This window comes from Cupressus sempervirens, chromosome 10 (genome assembly GCF_028749045.1).
Source record: "Cupressus sempervirens isolate cs-2001-9-10 chromosome 10, ASM2874904v1, whole genome shotgun sequence".
Classification (NCBI taxonomy): domain Eukaryota; kingdom Viridiplantae; phylum Streptophyta; class Pinopsida; order Cupressales; family Cupressaceae; genus Cupressus; species Cupressus sempervirens.
Window position 1 is genome coordinate 854,244,660 of NC_143127.1, and position 14,002 is coordinate 854,258,661.

Sequence of the window (14,002 nt, forward strand, 5' to 3'; positions counted from 1 at the left end):
TCAACAATATCAAGATAATCTAGAAAATAGAGAAGGTGGGAAAAGAATTCACAAAATTTTAACACGGTTCACCCAATTTGGGCTATATCCAAAGAAACAATCGTCTACTTATATTATCATCTAATGAAAACAAATTAAAGTTTGATCCATTTTACAAAACATGACGCTTATTTATAGGCTCTTTAGGCAATTTACCAAAGCCAATTAACAAGTTATCCCTAAAAATACTTGAAGAGTTAACTAAGGGAAATGCTTGATGAGTCAACTAAAAAATACTTGACGAGTTGTCCCCAAAATGAGTCTACTATATTTGCTTGATGAATCACCGCAAAGCAACACTTGTTGCTAAATGTTTTCTCTTGAAACAAGGTACAAGCCCTTTCAAAACCTTTGTTTACTTGATAAAAATAAAACATAATCTAAAAAAAAAAGTTTAAAAAATTCAATAGACACTAGTTTCTCTTTCAAGCTTATAAAGAGATAAGAAAGAAGCATACTAATAGCGAATATTCGAAGAATGTTTGGTGGTAATATATCTCTTAGTAGGGTGTTCTTATGCAAAAGAAAATAAACCTTCACTAAGGGAAATTAGGTTGCTCTTGGCATTGGGTATTGCAAAATGCTTATTATAGAGTAGATTATGTAGACTAAATCGGGGTGATAGTTTGAAAGGTTTTATAGTGTCGTATCTTATGCAATTTCTTTGTTGATCATTGGATGAGGTTTAGTTTCTTGTTGTTCCTATTGCTAAAGCTTTTCTCTTGTACAAGTGTTTGGGCCCTATCAATATCTTTACCTATTTATTAAAAAATGATTCTCAAACAAAAAAGAAAGTTAATAGTCATCAATTTCTCTTTCAAGCTTATAAATAGACAAAAAAGAAGCATAACAATACCTAATATCCCAAGAATGTTTGGTGGTAATATATCTTTCATTAGGGTGTTGTTTTGCAAAAGAAAAGAAACCTTCACTATGGGACACTAGGTTACTCTAGGCATTGTGTATTGCAAAACTCTTATTGTAGAGTAGAGTATGTAGACTCTATCAAGTTGATAGTTTGAAAGGTTTTATAGTGTCATATCTTATGTAGTTTCTTTGTTGCGCTTTAGATGTTCTTTGTTTTCTTGTTGTTCCTATTGCTAAAGCTTTTCTCTTGTACAAAGGTTTGGGCCCTTTCAATATCCTTGCCTATTTATTAAAATGATTCTCAAACAACAAATAAAGTTAATAGTCATCAATTTCTCTTTCAAACTTATAAGAAGATAAAGACAAAATCATAACAATGGCACATAATCTTAAGAATGCTTGGTAGTAATAGATACCACTTATTAGGACATTGTTATTCAAAAGGGGAAAAAAAACCCTTGCTATAAGAGAAATTGGGTGACAATGGATACTAGGCATGATCGAAGGCTTATAGTGGTGCAAAGTATGTTGATAGTATTTGATTCTTAACAAAGGGACATCAATAAAATAATCAGTCGACATCAATTTCTCTTTCAAACTTATAAAATGAGAGCAAGTCAAAAACACGACAATAGAACATATCTTAAAAATGCTTGGTAGTTATAAATATCACTTACTAGAATGCTGTTATGCAAAAGAAAAATAAAACCCTCAATGGGTATTAGGCAAGATGAAAGACTTATACTAGTGGAAAGTATGTTGACTCTTTGACAAAGGGACGTTAATAAATGGTCATCAATTGCTCTATCAAACTCATAAAGAGATAAGAACAATAACAATAGGACATAACCCAAGAGAGAATGTTTGGTAATTAGGGTTGAGAAACCCTCACTGTAAGGGAAACTAGGTGAGTGTGGGTAGTGGCATTGTCAAAGGCTTCTAGTAGAGTAGAGCAGAGTACGTAATGGACTATTTGAGTCTTGACCAAGGACGATTCCCAACTTTCGAAAATCACCAAATGGGCGTGTATCCCACAAACGAAAATTCCCAATTTTGGATCTTCATAAACAGCTAGCTTTGTGACTGAATGTCAAACACCACAGCCTTTGATTCCGCTCAATGAAATAGATTGGTACTACTCAGCTTAAACAAACTCGATGAAAATTAAGGGAAAAAACTTTTAGCCTATGAATCTGCTGGTCTAATCCATTGTTTAAACAAGTCAAAGCATTTGAGCTAACTTTTTCAAATCACATCTAGACTTTGTGATTTTGGTAGTTCAAATTGTTGTCAGGCATGCACTCAAAGTCAATAGTTCTAGTACTATAAAGTTGGTGGAGATTACATATTTTCCTTGTCTTTCCTCTCCATAGAACAATATATATAAGATAGTCTTGAAGGTTTCATCCTTATAAGCTTTGATTGATTGAAGAGCTCTTTAATGGCGTCTGCAACAGGTATTCTAGCAGAGGCTTATGTTAATACAAGAAAGGGGTCTTCAGAAGATGAGAAAGACAAAGAGGGAGAAAGGGGGGAAAAGAAGGCGGAGTGTACATGTGGGTGGAGTATCAAGGCCATCAATGATAAGCTTTGCTTGCCTTGCAAAGGAGGGAAAAGCAGCAGACCTTGTCCTCTTCATAAACCAGAGAAGTAATAAGAAGTTGCAATGATTTTTGGCTTTCATGGCTGCCAATGGCAAAGTAGTTATGTGGGTTTTTTTTTATGTGGGTTTTGAATCATATTAATATTGATTTATCAATACTCTTGATGGCTCAGAGATATTTGAGGTGGACTATAAGTTTAAGTGCAGCCCGTTTGTATTGAAATAATATCATTTTTATTATAATTGATCATATTTTTGAAATGAGTGAAGCACTTTTCACATGGATATGAACTGTGTACTTTGATTGCAAGTTTGGTATTATTCTGTTTTGTATTGAGGACAGAAAAAATATAACCATCTTTCGCTTAGCTTCCCAATTATATGGATAACAGCATTAGTCCTTTTGTGATGAGTCTTATCTTATGATTTTTATGCTAGATGGCTAATTTTATTTCCCAACCACTGCTGTTTTTTTGGTATTGCTGGTATAAGATCTTCTATTTTCTGTGATAATTTCTATTATAAATATATTCAGCTTTGGAGGATTTTTGTTTATGAAAGACAAGTTATAGAGTTCATATCTTGTTTCTAACAGCATTAGGTACTTTCTATGAGGAGTATAGAATAGATCCATATTACTATAACTCATTTACAGATTATAACTCATGTACAGACCCAAAAATCAAATGCTTGATATTGAACTTAAAATAATCATTGTTTCATTCTTTATGAAGAAGCACAAGATCGTTACAATTATTAAGGCTCTAAAGCTACAGATTTGTGGCTCCCTAAGCATTGTCCTCCCTTATTCCTGGAGCATTGTCCTCAATTACAATTTGCTGAATCAAAACATGCCATGAAGTCACTAAGGTTTCTCTCAAATTTTGAATCAATAGTTAATATATTTAATGAATATGAAGACATATTATTCTACAAGTTATTTATTAAAGATTAAGAATCATAAAATAGAAATCTGTTTTATTTAAAACTAATTTTACATATAAAAGCAATTATGAAGAGTCACAATTTAGAACTTTATACTAGAAGTTCTTTTTAGATTTGAACATAGAACTATGCAATAACATCCGAATATTTTCGTGTTAATCGTGAGGGGCATTGGACTCCTTTCCAGGATGGCATTCTTAAAATCAACACTGATGGCTCTTCTCGGGGAAATTCTGGACCAGTTGACATTGGGGGAGTTGGGCGTGACAGCTCTGTTGATGTTTAGTTTTTGTTTTCTATCTAAAAAGTATACCATACAAATAACCTCATGGAAGCCCTTGCTATCTTGGTTGCAGTGGAACAATGTTGTCAACAGGGGCTAGAGAAGAATTATGTGTGAGACTGACTTGCAAGTAGTTGTGAATTTATTGAATAGATGGAACCTTGTGGATGTGAATTGGCATCTGGCTCTGGTTATTCAACAGATCACTCAGTTATGCAATTCTCTAGGTTATGTGTCTTTTATGCATATCCCTTGAGAGTGGAATGATGTGACTGATTACTTGGCTAAATGGGTCTCCTAACATGCGCCGGATTGGAACATTGTTGATCATAAGATGCTTCCCCCTGACTTATCTCGTAAGCTGGCTCAACTTGTTGATCAAGATAAAGCTCTTTAGTGCTCTTTGTTTCCTCTGTCATGTTCTCTTTGGTATTGAATAAAAATTTTACCCCTCGTTTAGTTTTTAAAAAAAAAACTTTATGACTTTCAAAACATGATATACTAAAACAGATTTTACTGATTTTTAATACAATTTTTTAGGATTGGATGGCTAGAGTTTAATTTTAGAGAAGCTCTAACAAGGACAAAGTAATTGTTGTACACTTGTTCTATGCACTTGGACATAAGTAATAGAAAGTAACTCAAAAATTTCCACCCTTTCTAGGTACATATATACTTCACTACCATTGAAGAGAATATATTTTATATTTATTTGACTCTCTTCATTATGGTGTTTTTTACAATATATTTCCTTCAAGAAATTTACAACTTCTTGTAGATTTTTTATAACTCCTATTGAATGCCCTTTTGATATATCCTTATGAATATTTAAGTTTATTTTTTTTAAAATTTCTTTTGTAATCTGGTCAATTCTATCAATATTTATAATAAATTCTTGATCATTTGGAATTTTTAACTTAATATTTGTTAGAAGATTGTTTACAATAGTATTCATAATATAGTTTTGATTAGGTAAAAGCAGGTTTGAAGGGGACTCGAAACCCCCAAAAAAAAGAAACCAAAGTCAAGAGTTGGTTTTATAGGAACCAACAACCCAAAATATCAAAGTAGAATTCAAAGACTAGTTTTACAGGTCAAGTTGGTTTTACAAGGACCAACAACCAACATAAGTAAACAAAACAATAGGGACAAAAAGTCTAGAAAAAACCTAATTAAAAAACTTAGATCAAATCTTTAATAGCACTAGTAATAGATGTGCCTAAAACAACAACCTCTTTGAGAGAGTCTTGAATATTCTTCATAGGTAGCTTGAGGTCACTTTCTTACTATGCTTTGTCTAGTTCTTCTTTTTGGACCACCAGCCAACAACGGAGCATGACCGGTCAAATTAGCTTCATCCAGGGAAACTTTCCCAATAAAAGTAGCAGCAACTAGGATGGACGAAGTAACATCCCACATACCCATCTCACTAGATCCTTAATCAATTTTTTAAGGGAAGTTTCATACTCTAGAAGTTTGGTTGGGATGTTCCCAACTAGAGATTGCAGCTCCCTCCTCTTCTTACATTCCTCATCTAGCTTCACTTGTAAAAATATGGACTTTTCTTGCAAGGATGAAACGGATAAGTTAAGTTTTTTAATTTCATTGTACATCTAGTTGTCCATCTCCATCCCAATATTATCTTTTTCTTTGGTTTTATTCAAAAATTCTAGAACATTATCATCACCCTTTAAATCCTGGGCACCCTCAGAATCATCAATTTGTTGAGTCTTTTCCTCAAAGTCCTGGGTTTGGGTCTTTAGCTCATAATTTGTACCTAGATTAGTATCTTCATGACCAATTTTGGCTAGAGAATCAGTAGCTTGTACTGGATTAAGGGAGAGGGTAGTATTAATAGGGGTGTTCTTAGCACGCTTCAAGTCCAGTGTCTGGGTAATTAGGTTGATTAACCCATCTTTGTCATTAGTACTGGTCTCCTTCCTAATTTTGTTATCACGCAAGACCTCCTTATTCACCATCTTTTTACTATCCTCTTTGATGATAACACCCATGTACTCAAGACTAGAATTGTTTCTTTTTATTCTTTTACTCTTTGAGGAAGGGACATTATCCATAACTTTACCCTTATTAGAAGAATGCTTACCTCACTTGCTGACAATACTAGGGGAAGAAAGTGGAGAATCATTGGCCGAGATATCATCTAGGTTGAGAGTGCAATCCTTATTCTTTGAAGAACAACCATCACTCGTAGTTTGGGTCATGTCATCATCCAGGGGAGCTTCGACAACCTCCAAATCTTTGGACCTCTGATTAGAGTCTGTTTCCATCACCAAAGCCCAGTTGCTACTAATTTTTCTTTTCATCAAAGAATCACCAACATTTTCCTTTCTAATGGGCATGACTTCCACTTCCCTTTTCCATTTACTGCTGGAAACAGAGTGAGTTGGGACACTATCTCAACACAACTCAATGATAAGCAGGACCCTAATGGATGATAGGTCTAGTATTCATATATAGTTAATAAAAGAGTAGAATCTATCATAAGCACGATGCTTTTTTCAAGTTTTATATTGAAATTCGAAAGGTTATTATAGAATGACTTCTATAATAGTCCTACAAGAATGACACAAAATCCAGTTCTATATTATCAACAATGACCATCATTATTTTTTATTTTTCTAATCATCATGAGGCATACCAAGTTGTTTAGTTGATATATCTACTTATAGTGATTATTGTTAGCATGAATGTTGATGGAATTCCTCTAGGGGAGTATCCTAAGCATTAGAGAGTGTGTACATGATTGACATGTTGTATTAATGACTCTATTTTTCATTGATGTCAACATAGTATTATTTCTATGAGGACTGACAAAGTAGTAGATAGAGAACAAGATTGTATGAACTATGTATTGATGATTAGGTCAAGTGTAGTTGAGGATCTATTCTACATTTTTTCCTGATGAAGTGGACAAGTTCACATATAGAGAATCAAAGACATGTGGAAGTTATTCAAAATTATAGAAGATAGTAAGCAAACAAAGTACTTGATAAGTGGTTTCTGATGATTGATTTGTATCTCTTAACTGGGATAGAATTATGATGAGCATAGTTAGATTGTGACAGAAGACAACTTGATGATGACGTCAGTGAGTGCACAAGGTCAGATGTCACGTGTGTGATAATTTATAAAGACTATGAGATGACAATGACTTGTAATTATGAAAAGATGTAATGTTTTATAATATCTTAATGAGGTCCTATTATAATTAATTGGGAAAGCCTCAAGGCCAACTAAAGGAATGGGTGGGTGAGAAGATGATATAGCAAGCATGTTATGTATAGATGGCTAATACCCAATCGGCTTCCTACTATTCTAAGGGCCCTAGCATTTAGAGAATTGAAGATTGAGCCGCCTAAAGAAACAATAGGGATTGATGACCTAAAAGTCTATGACCCCTATTATTTTATTATTCAAGGTGGCCCTGCATAAATGACCCCTCCCCAATACCCCCCTATATTAAGTTATTGTTGTAAAGGGCCTCAATTCTGGGTGCGGTACCAAATGAAAGGGGGCAAGTGAAAAGATGGGAGGAGATAGTTGTTGCAGAGGGACTACACTATAGTTTGGTAGTGATTATTTTGAGGATAGGGTATAAAGGAAAGTTATTTTCCTTATGAAGATATATGTGATTGATGTGTGTAAGTGTGAATTGTGCAAGTGATATGCGAAGTTGGTAAATGTGTGTAAGTGATCCAAGGGATTATTTGGATATGAAGTTGGTGATCTACTATCAAGATCAAAAGAGGATTGGTTTGGTCTAGAGGATAGCAGAGTTCAAGTTATTCATTTCTATTTTTCTGCAAGGAATAATATAGAGACTAATTAGATAGTGAATTTGGTGGTATTTCCCTTGAAGCTATTTGGATAGTGCGTCCTTCTGCCTTCTACAACTCCTAACAGGGTTGACACAACTCCTAATAGGGTTGGAATCTCCTAATAGGGATTCAAATTCTCTTAACAGGGACTGATATGTACTAAATGTATTTCATTGGCTCCTAATAGAGGCCATCCTCTTACAAGGAACATTTATATTAGTACATCATTTTGTGGGTACCATCCTTACTAGAGTTTTTGATACAAGCTAGAGTTGTCGTTGCACCAAAAGATCAACCTATTAATGCCCAATACAACCACTAGACTTATAGAACACACATGAGGCGGTTAAGCCATGTCACGAATCTTGAAAGGGAAGGCTGGTGGTTAGTCCAACAATTCCCCCCTCAGCATTACCCGAGGGGATTTATACCTATGACCAAGCTCTAATACCACTTGTTGCAAGCTAGATTTGTTGTTGCACCAAAAGACCAACCTGTTAATGCCCGATACAACCACTAGACTTATAGTGAACACAAGAGGTGGTTAAGCCATGTCATGAATCTTGAAGGGAAGAATGACAATTAGTCCAACAGTTTTCCCTCTGATCAAGGGTTTCCCTAGTTAACATATTGGATGTTATTGTGTATGAGTATCTTCTTATGGTTGATGATTATATATTACATGGTTAAGGATCAATAAAGTTGATAAATGTTTTAATAGTTGGACAACTGATTCACCACTCCCCTTGCTCCCCTCTCATTTTGGTGGACTTTACTTTCTAACCCATCATTACTTTTATTTTTTTAATCACTATGAGACATATCGAGTTGTTTAGTTGATATATCTACTTATAGTGATCTTATTTGCTTCAATTGCTAGAAATCTCTCATTACTTGAATTAATTTCACATATATCTTAAGTTTTCCTTCCTCACTGTGATACTTGTATAATACTTAATTTGATGCCATATACAAAATATCACACATTCCTATATTAAGAACCAATTTATTTGGACAGTGCAAGATCATCATCATATCATCAATCAAATGAACCAAAAATATTAACAAGATCATAATGGTTGTTGGCTTGCTTGGTTCAGTGAGTTTTATCTTTTATTGATTTGTCTTTGGTCATGTTCCTATGCCACTCAAGGTTATCACTAAATGATGGAGTTGTTGGGATTATTCATGATCCTTTTTTTGTTTTTCTTCTTTTTTTGCAAGGTGTTTTTATAAAGTTATGGGGCATATGTGTCATATGCTTCAAGATGGATGGATTGCATTATCATCTTGTCTTTTTGTGCCATGGTACAATGCATCTAGTTTTTCATTATAAATAAAGGTAGTTTCATCATCATTACTAAATTTCTTAATCATTTTTTTTCTTTTAACTAGATATCTTCTTCTACTAATCATTTGCAATCATTCTCTTTTCAAAAAATTGTTATGGTATCCACTTTTGTCCAATTTTTTGAGGGTGTATCCTACCTCCATCAATTGATCCACCGAGGCATGATCTTTTATTTTTCTTTGAATCAACACTCATAATTACATTGTCTCAAAGAGGGGCTAATGTGGACACTAAAAAATGGTTCATTCCTATGATCCCCTTTTAACTTGTCTTGTATATTATGTATTTGAATCATTTAGTGATACCATATCTTGCTTCATTAAATTGTTTATAAGATCACTAATATTTCTCTTTAATTTTTCTTTTATTTTATCACTTTCAAAATCACAAAACCTATTAGGCAAAGCCTACAACACAATGGTAAATTGTGAGCCTCTTATTGAAGAGGTATTGGGTTTGAATCTACTCGCGATCGCACTTAATAAATAATAATAATAATAATTAATCACAACACATAATAATCAATCTTGGCTTTGACCTCTTACCGATCAAAGAAAAAAAAATTCACAAAACAATTTACATTTATTAATTGACTAACTGGTCATAATCTAAAAATTGATATTGCTCTTATTTTTCCTAATTCTTAAATGTGAGAGTTATTTGATTTTAATAATTGAATATTCTCTCATTTGTCAAATAGGATTTCATCCCTTAATTTGAGCTTAACTTTTTACTTTATATCCTCCACTTCCTCTTTTTAAGCTTTCACCTTCCTTTTTTTCCCTCATTAATTTCTAATTGTCTAGTCAACTTGCCATCAATTGTCATTAATTTGTAAACACTAAAATTTGTGCACTTGAACATTTAACCGCCCTTATCCTTCCTTGGCCAATTAAATAAATACTCATTATTTATTTAATAAATATTTATTTATTTCCTTATCCATAATTAAATAAATTAACCTTTATCCTACCTTTAAATAGACAAATTTAGATTTATATATATAAAATCACATTTATCCCTTACTCTATCCTATCTCATTTTTCAAAAGTTTAATTAACTCTAAATTAACTAAACTAACCTCAACCTAAATACCCACACCTTTTTTTGAAAATTCTCTCACTAAGTAATCTTTGATTAATTAGCTTAATTTCTTATTTCTCAACCCATTATCATCTTGCCTTGATTTAAATTTATCTTGCACATGTGTGAGCACAATTTTAAATTTTAAATAAACCCACCTTGAGTCAACCAACTCTTACACGTTTGTCTCTCATTTTCTGTTGAGCCTTGCTCACACATATGTGAGACTTCTTGAGCTTCTCAACTCTTATGCTTGCCCCCTACTTGGTATTTATTGTTTCACTCCTCAAAGTTGCTTATATATGTGTGAGAAAATCATCCCTTTTGAATGGTCAATCCTTTATCCACTTGACCACCATTTTGCATCCACCTTATTGCCACAATGTTCATCTTATGTGATTTTGACCCTTCATTCTGTTTTGAATTTCAATTATTTATTCTTGTTGAAAATGTATAAATTAGGATCTTCTCATCATTCCTGATATCATCTCTTTATGCATTGGAATGCATGTTTGCATTACTTTTGGTGTTGAATAGGTTAACTTTGATTCTCATCTTTTATTTTAATACTTTTCATGATAATCATATCTTTTGAGGTATACATGATTGTACAATTATACTTAGCTTTCTTATGCTTGTTCCTTCATTTTATTAGAGGCCAAGTTCTAAAAGGAGCCTTAAATCAAGTGAACAATCTCATGATGGAATTTGAAAGGTATAAAAGAGGTTTTCCTTGTTAGAAATAGGGAATATTAGTGGGGCAGTGGAGGGGGGGGGAGTTGAATCATTATTCAACAACTTCTTTCCCAATTATGGATATAAAAAAAAAATCATAAACATGCATAAGCTAGTAAATTGAAAAGTAATGATGAACGTCCCACAAAGAAACTCATAACACCATATTTTGTTAACTAGGGAAACCCTAGCCAAGGGAAAACCCCTATGGGGATGGTATGCACAAAATGATCCACTAATAAAAAGTACATTGTAAAAGGTCTTGACCCTTGTTAGGAGTGTTAAAAACAATAGTCCACCAAGATAACTAAGAGGGGGGGAGGGCGTGAATCAGTTTGATAATTAAGACATTCATTTCCTTAAACAAACCTAACCATTCAACCAAAGTGAATAGCAACCATAGTAAGATGCACATAGACAATTACACCAGATATGTTAACTAGGGAAACCCTTGATCAGAGGGAAAAGCCCAGTGGGAATGATGCCCACAAGATGATGTACTAATAGAAATAGTCCTTGTTAGAGGATGGACCCTATTAGAGTCTATTACAACATTTATTACATAGAGTCCCTATTAGGAGACTTTGAATCCCTATTAGGAGATTCCAACCCTATTAGGAGTTGTACAATATATGCAAGATGAGCCCACTATCCAAACATGCAATTTCAACTACAAGAAGAGCTCACTGCTCAAATATGCAGTTTACTATTATTTTCTTCTTCCCTTTGTTCTATCAACCAAACAAATCACTATCAGACCTTTTAGACCAAGTTAGAATCCTCGGATCTAAATATCAAACCTTGGATCACTCAGCAAAACCTCGGCAATGAAGTTTCCTACACTCCTACACTACTCTGCTCAACTTCACATTATACTCTCTCTTTGCTTACAATCTCTTTTCATCAATATATTTCATTTCATACTTGATAAATGAAAATGTCCCTCCTTTATACTAAGTCCTCAAAATAATTCCCTAAGTTCATTGTTAGACTTTCTCAATTAATTATTATAAGACCACATTAAGAACACATTATACTTAGCAATAACATAAATCTTTCACCTTGCAACTTGAATAACTTTTCATATACACAATATCATGATGAGAGAACTTAGCCATGTGATCATCAACATGTCTTCTTCATGTCGTCAACCTCAATTCTCAGAATATCAACTCTACTAAGAGATATAACAAGTTTTCCACAACATGCCTCTATAAACTCTATCTCAGAACAAACATCACCAAAACTTACATAACTTCTTCTAGGCTTAACATTTCTTCTTCTTTTTTAACTGCATATACCAAATACTTAAAAGTATCTCTCATAACCTCAGATATTTATAGTACTCAACTAGTCGTATGTATTGGTTAACTTGATCTATCTGTTGTTCTTCTATTAGATACAATAGAAAACCACTATGTTGACATCAATGAAAAACTCAGTCATGAATGTAACATATCATCATAGTAACATATCTACGATACTCCCCCATAGGAATATCATCAACATTCATGCTTGCAACAATCTCCCCCTTTGGCATTGATGACAACATAGATGAAAAACATCTAGTTCCAAGAATACCAACAAAAGACTAATCAACTTACTTTTCAAACCTCTTCATGAATCATTCTCCCCCATTGATATACCTCAATGTACTTTCTATTAAATTTTCATTCCATTTTGTACTTAAGTCAAACTTCTCCAACTGTTATGCATACTACTTTACTTTACCATGCTATTTTTCATGACAAACTTCTCCCCCATTGACATCAATGTCAAAGGTTTTAGCAACCAACTTTACTGCATCAAACTCTACAACAACTAATTCTTACTTAGCTCAAGCATCAAAAGACATTGTTCAAAACAACATTCAATAGGAGTCTTAGATGACTCTATCCATCATAGATACTCCCCCATATAGGAAGCATCAGTATTCAGTCCAGACAACAATAGTACTTTGTTACACTGGACCGATGCACTCTAGCATCTTCTACTCTAATGTAGGAAGGGGCATAACCCCAAGCATACCTCACAAATATTCAAAAGTCTCATTGGGAAGAGGATTAGTGAATATATCTACAATCTTCTCTTTAGTGCTTACATACTCCAATCTAATTCCCTTTTCTGTAACTTTCTCTCTCAATATATGATACTTAATAGAAATATGCTTAGTCTTAGAATGCAACACTGGATTCTTATACATATTTACCATGGTTTTATTGTCAAAATGTATAACAACAAGTTCATTGATTTCTATCCTTATATCCTTTAGCATTTTCTTCATCCAAATGACTTGATTGTAATTATTTTCTGCTACAACATACTCTGCTTTTGATGTACTTTGTGATGTACAATCCTTCTTTCTTAACCAAGAAACCAATCTTCCCGCAAGGAAGAAGGTTCCACCATTGGTTCTTTTCTTATCATCCATACTACCTGCCCAATTAGCACCCGTATAAGCACTTAGAGTGAAATCATTAGATCTTTCATACCACAACCCAAACTCAGATGTTCCCTTCAGACATCTAAATATCCTTTTGACTACTGCATAATGTGCTTCTCTGGGGTCAGCTTGGAATCTTGCAACAATTCCAATTGCATTTGTTATATCCAGCCTTGTGTGAGTTAGATATTGCAATCCTCTTGTCATAGATCTATACTTTTTCTACTCAACAATAGGTGTCTCATCCTTTGTAGATAAATTGTGTCTAGTTACCATAGGTGTTTCAATGGGTTTGCATGTTTCCAAACCAAACCCTTTTAGTAAATCCTTCAAGTACTTAGTCCTAAAAAATATTTCATCTCTCCTATCATACTCATTTCAAATTCTTTCTTCATCTCTTCTACAACCTTCTTACTTTCTTTTTCATTTCCTTCAAATATGATATCATTAACAAATATTACCAAAATCATTAAACCATCATCAATTTCTTTCCAATACAAATTACTATCTATCATACCTTTGTTATATCCAAGCTTTGTCAAATGTTTGTCCAACCTTGCATACCAAGTTCTGGGTGCTTGCTTTAGACCATACAATGCTTTCCTCAATCTGCATACTATGTCCTTATCATCTGTCAAAGAACATCCTTCAAGCTACTCAATGTATACTTCTTCTTCAAGTTCTCCATTCAGAACTACTAACTTGACATCCATTTGGTATACTTTGAATTTCTTTTGTGTTGCACATGCTAAGAATAATCTTACTACTTCTATTCTATCCACTAGAGCATAAGTCTCTTCATAATCTATCCCTT